We start from the raw sequence: 6,000 nt of genomic DNA, 5'->3' as shown, positions 1-6,000 counted from the left end.
TACACCTCTCGGGCTTATCCGAGAGTGTGGCGTTGTAGGGGAGGTGTCCCCGCACGCGTGCGTATGTCAGAAGTGTCGGCAGTGTCCGCCGGCGCCGGTCCAGTGTCCACCGTTGTCTGAAAACGGCACTTTTCTGACCTCTGACCTCACTGGACGGTCCGCCACACTTTTCTTTACACCTCTCGGGCTTATCCGAGAGTCTGGCGTTGTAGGGGAGGTGTCCCCGCACGCGTGCGTATGTCAGAAGTGTCGGCAGTGTCCGCCGGCGCCGGTCCAGTGTCCACCGTTGTCTGAAAACTGCACTTTTCTGACCTCTGACCTCACTGGACGGTCCGCCACACTTTTTTTTACATCTCTCGGGCTTATCCGAGAGTGTGGCGTTGTAGGGGAGGTGTCCCCGCACGTGTGCGTATGTCAGAAGTGTCGGCAGTGTCCGCCGGCGCCGGTCCAGTGTCCACCGTTGTCTGAAAACTGCACTTTTCTGACCTCTGACCTCACTGGACGGTCCGCCACACTTTGTTTTACATCTCTCGGGCTTATCCGAGAGTGTGGCGTTGTAGGGGAGGTGTCCCCGCACGCGTGCGTATGTCAGAAGTGTCGGCAGTGTCCACCGGTGCCTGTCCAGTGTCCACTGTTGTCTGAAAACGGCACTTTTCTGACCTCTGACCTCACTGGACGGTCCGCCACACTTTTTTTTACACCTCTCGGGCTTATCCGAGAGTGTGGCGTTGTAGGGGAGGTGTCCCCGCACGCGTGCGTATGTCAGAAGTGTCGGCAGTGTCCGCCGGCGCCGGTCCAGTGTCCACCGTTGTCTGAAAACTGCACTTTTCTGACCTCTGACCTCACTGGACGGTCCGCCACACTTTTTTTTACATCTCTCGGGCTTATCCGAGAGTGTGGCGTTGTAGGGGAGGTGTCCCCGCACGTGTGCGTATGTCAAAAGTGTCGGCAGTGTCCGCCGGCGCCGGTCCAGTGTCCACCGTTGTCTGAAAACTGCACTTTTCTGACCTCTGACCTCACTGGACGGAGGTAGTGTCCGCCGGCGCCGGTCCAGTGTCCACCGTTGTCTGAAAACTGCACTTTTCTGACCTCTGACCTCACTGGACGGTCCGCCACACTTTTTTTTACATCTCTCGGGCTTATCCGAGAGTGTGGCGTTGTAGGGGAGGTGTCCCCGCACGCGTGCGTATGTCAGAAGTGTCGGCAGTGTCCGCCGGCGCCGGTCCAGTGTCCACCGTTGTCTGAAAACTGCACTTTTCTGACCTCTGACCTCACTGGACGGTCCGCCACACTTTTCTTTACACCTCTCGGGCTTATCCGAGAGTCTTGCGTTGTAGGGGAGGTGTCCCCGCACGCGTGCGTATGTCAGAAGTGTCGGCAGTGTCCGCCGGCGCCAGTCCAGTGTCCACCGTTGTCTGAAAACTGCACTTTTCTGACCTCTGACCTCACTGGACGGTCCGCCACACTTTTCTTTACACCTCTCGGGCTTATCCGAGAGTCTTGCGTTGTAGGGGAGGTGTCCCCGCACGCGTGCGTATGTCAGAAGTGTCGGCAGTGTCCGCCGGCGCCGGTCCAGTGTCCACCGTTGTCTGAAAACTGCACTTTTCTGACCTCTAACCTCACTGGACGGTCCGCCACACTTTTTTTTACATCTCTCAGGCTTATCCGAGAGTGTGGCGTTGTAGGGGAGGTGTCCCCGCACGCGTGCGTATGTCAGAAGTGTCGGCAGTGTCCGCCGGCGCCGGTCCAGTGTCCACCGTTGTCTGAAAACGGCACTTTTCTGACCTCTGACCTCACTGGACGGTCCGCCACACTTTTTTTTACACCTCTCGGGCTTATCCGAGAGTCTGGCGTTGTAGGGGAGGTGTACCCGCACGCGTGCGTATGTCAGAAGTGTCGGCAGTGTCCACCGGCGCCGGTCCAGTGTCCACCGTTGTCTGAAAACTGCACTTTTCTGACCTCTGACCTCACTGGACGGTCCGCCACACTTTGTTTTACATCTCTCGGGCTTATCCGAGAGTGTGGCGTTGTAGGGGAGGTGTCCCCGCACGCGTGCGTATGTCAGAAGTGTCGGCAGTGTCCGCCGGCGCCGGTCCAGTGTCCACCGTTGTCTGAAAACTGCACTTTTCTGACCTCTGACCTCACTGGACGGTCCGCCACACTTTTCTTTACACCTCTCGGGCTTATCCGAGAGTCTGGCGTTGTAGGGGAGGTGTCCCCGCACGCGTGCGTATGTCAGAAGTGTCGGCAGTGTCCACCGGCGCCGGTCCAGTGTCCACCGTTGTCTGAAAACTGCACTTTTCTGACCTCTGACCTCACTGGACAGTCCGCCACACTTTGTTTTACATCTCTCGGGCTTATCCGAGAGTGTGGCGTTGTAGGGGAGGTGTCCCCGCACGCGTGCGTATGTCAGAAGTGTCGGCAGTGTCCGCCGGCGCCGGTCCAGTGTCCACCGTTGTCTGAAAACTGCACTTTTCTGACCTCTGACCTCACTGGACGGTCCGCCACACTTTGTTTTACATCTCTCGGGCTTATCCGAGAGTGTGGCATTGTAGGGGAGGTGTCCCCGCACGCGTGCATATGTCAGAAGTGTCGGCAGTGTCCGCCGGCGCCGGTCCAGTGTCCACCGTTGTCTGAAAACTGCACTTTTCTGACCTCTGACCTCACTGGACGGTCCGCCACACTTTTTTTTACATCTCTCGGGCTTATCCGAGAGTGTGGCGTTGTAGGGGAGGTGTCCCCGCACGCGTGCGTATGTCAGAAGTGTCGGCAGTGTCCGCCGGCGCCGGTCCAGTGTCCACCGTTGTCTGAAAACGGCACTTTTCTGACCTCTGACCTCACTGGACGGTCCGCCACACTTTGTTTTACATCTCTCGGGCTTATCCGAAAGTTTGGCGTTGTAGGGGAGGTGTCCCCGCACGCGTGCGTATGTCAGAAGTGTCGGCAGTGTCCGCCGGCGCCGGTCCAGTGTCCACCGTTGTCTGAAAACTGCACTTTTCTGACCTCTGACCTCACTGGACGTTCCGCCACACTTTTTTTTACATCTCTCGGGCTTATCCGAGAGTGTGGCGTTGTAGGGGAGGTGTCCCCGCACGCTAGCGTATGTCAGAAGTGTCGGCAGTGTCCGCCGGCGCCGGTCCAGTGTCCACCGTTGTCTGAAAACGGCACTTTTCTGACCTCTGACCTCACTGGACGGTCCGCCACACTTTTCTTTACACCTCTCGGGCTTATCCGAGAGTGTGGCGTTGTAGGGGAGGTGTCCCCGCACGCGTGCGTATGTCAGAAGTGTCGGCAGTGTCCGCCGGCGCCGGTCCAGTGTCCACCGTTGTCTGAAAACGGCACTTTTCTGACCTCTGACCTCACTGGACGGTCCGCCACACTTTGTTTTACATCTCTCGGGCTTATCCGAGAGTGTGGCGTTGTAGGGGAGGTGTCCCCGCACGCGTGCGTATGTCAGAAGTGTCGGCAGTGTCCGCCGGCGCCGGTCCAGTGTCCACCGTTGTCTGAAAACGGCACTTTTCTGACCTCTGACCTCACTGGACGGTCCGCCACACTTTGTTTTACATCTCTCGGGCTTATCCGAGAGTGTGGCGTTGTAGGGGAGGTGTCCCCGCACGCGTGCGTATGTCAGAAGTGTCGGCAGTGTCCGCCGGCGCCGGTCCATTGTCCACCGTTGTCTGAAAACTGCACTTTTCTGACCTCTGACCTCACTGGACGGTCCGCCACACTTTGTTTTACATCTCTCGGGCTTATCCGAGAGTGTGGCGTTGTAGGGGAGGTGTCCCCGCACGCGTGCGTATGTCAGAAGTGTCGGCAGTGTCCGCCGGCGCCGGTCCAGTGTCCACCGTTGTCTGAAAACTGCACTTTTCTGACCTCTGACCTCACTGGACGGTCCGCCACACTTTTTTTTACATCTCTCGGGCTTATCCGAGAGTGTGGCGTTGTAGGGGAGGTGTCCCCGCACGCGTGCGTATGTCAGAAGTGTCGGCAGTGTCCACCGGCGCCGGTCCAGTGTCCACCGTTGTCTGAAAACTGCACTTTTCTGACCTCTGACCTCACTGGACGGTCCGCCACACTTTGTTTTAAAACTCTCGGGCTTATCCGAGAGTGTGGCGTTGTAGGGGAGGTGTCCCCGCACGCGTGCGTATGTCAGAAGTGTCGGCAGTGTCCGCCGGCGCCGGTCCAGTGTCCACCGTTGTCTGAAAACTGCACTTTTCTGACCTCTGACCTCACTGGACGGTCCGCCACACTTTGTTTTACATCTCTCGGGCTTATCCGAGAGTGTGGCGTTGTAGGGGAGGTGTCCCCGCACGCGTGCGTATGTCAGAAGTGTCGGCAGTGTCCGCCGGCGCCGGTCCAGTGTCCACCGTTGTCTGAAAACTGCACTTTTCTGACCTCTGACCTCACTGGACGGTCCGCCACACTTTTTTTTACATCTCTCGGGCTTATCCGAGAGTGTGGCGTTGTAGGGGAGGTGTCCCCGCACGTGTGCGTATGTCAGAAGTGTCGGCAGTGTCCGCCGGCGCCGGTCCAGTGTCCACCGTTGTCTGAAAACGGCACTTTTCTGACCTCTGACCTCACTGGACGGTCCGCCACACTTTTCTTTACACCTCTCGGGCTTATCCGAGAGTGTGGCGTTGTAGGGGAGGTGTCCCCGCACGCGTGCGTATGTCAGAAGTGTCGGCAGTGTCCGCCGGCGCCGGTCCAGTGTCCACCGTTGTCTGAAAACGGCACTTTTCTGACCTCTGACCTCACTGGACGGTCCGCCACACTTTTCTTTACACCTCTCGGGCTTATCCGAGAGTCTGGCGTTGTAGGGGAGGTGTCCCCGCACGCGTGCGTATGTCAGAAGTGTCGGCAGTGTCCGCCGGCGCCGGTCCAGTGTCCACCGTTGTCTGAAAACTGCACTTTTCTGACCTCTGACCACACTGGACGGTCCGCCACACTTTTTTTTACATCTCTCGGGCTTATCCGAGAGTGTGGCGTTGTAGGGGAGGTGTCCCCGCACGCGTGCGTATGTCAGAAGTGTCGGCAGTGTCCGCCGGCGCCGGTCCAGTGTCCACCGTTGTCTGAAAACTGCACTTTTCTGACCTCTGACCTCACTGGACGGTCCGCCACACTTTGTTTTACATCTCTCGGGCTTATCCGAGAGTGTGGCGTTGTAGGGGAGGTGTCCCCGCACGCGTGCGTATGTCAGAAGTGTCGGCAGTGTCCGCCGGCGCCGGTCCAGTGTCCACCGTTGTCTGAAAACTGCACTTTTCTGACCTCTGACCTCACTGGACGGTCCGCCACACTTTTCTTTACACCTCTCGGGCTTATCCGAGAGTCTGGCGTTGTAGGGGAGGTGTCCCCGCACGCGTGCGTATGTCAGAAGTGTCGGCAGTGTCCACCGGCGCCGGTCCAGTGTCCACCGTTGTCTGAAAACTGCACTTTTCTGACCTCTGACCTCACTGGACGGTCCGCCACACTTTGTTTTACATCTCTCGGGCTTATCCGAGAGTGTGGCGTTGTAGGGGAGGTGTCCCCGCACGCGTGCGTATGTCAGAAGTGTCGGCAGTGTCCGCCGGCGCCGGTCCAGTGTCCACCGTTGTCTGAAAACTGCACTTTTCTGACCTCTGACCTCACTGGACGGTCCGCCACACTTTTTTTTACATCTCTCGGGCTTATCCGAGAGTGTGGCGTTGTAGGGGAGGTGTCCCCGCACGCGTGCGTATGTCAGAAGTGTCGGCAGTGTCCGCCGGCGCCGGTCCAGTGTCCACCGTTGTCTGAAAACTGCACTTTTCTGACCTCTGACCTCACTGGACGGTCCGCCACACTTTGTTTTACATCTCTCGGGCTTATCCGAGAGTGTGGCGTTGTAGGGGAGGTGTCCCCGCACGCGTGCGTATGTCAGAAGTGTCGGCAGTGTCCGCCGGCGCCGGTCCAGTGTCCACCGTTGTCTGAAAACTGCACTTTTCTGACCTCTGACCTCACTGGACGGTCCGCCACACTTTGTTTTAC

Source organism: Gymnoscopelus braueri (assembly GCF_963280865.1).
Source record: "Gymnoscopelus braueri genome assembly, chromosome: 19".
Classification (NCBI taxonomy): domain Eukaryota; kingdom Metazoa; phylum Chordata; class Actinopteri; order Myctophiformes; family Myctophidae; genus Gymnoscopelus; species Gymnoscopelus braueri.
The sequence above is the reverse complement of the archived record's forward strand: the minus strand, read 5'-3'. Positions refer to the sequence as shown.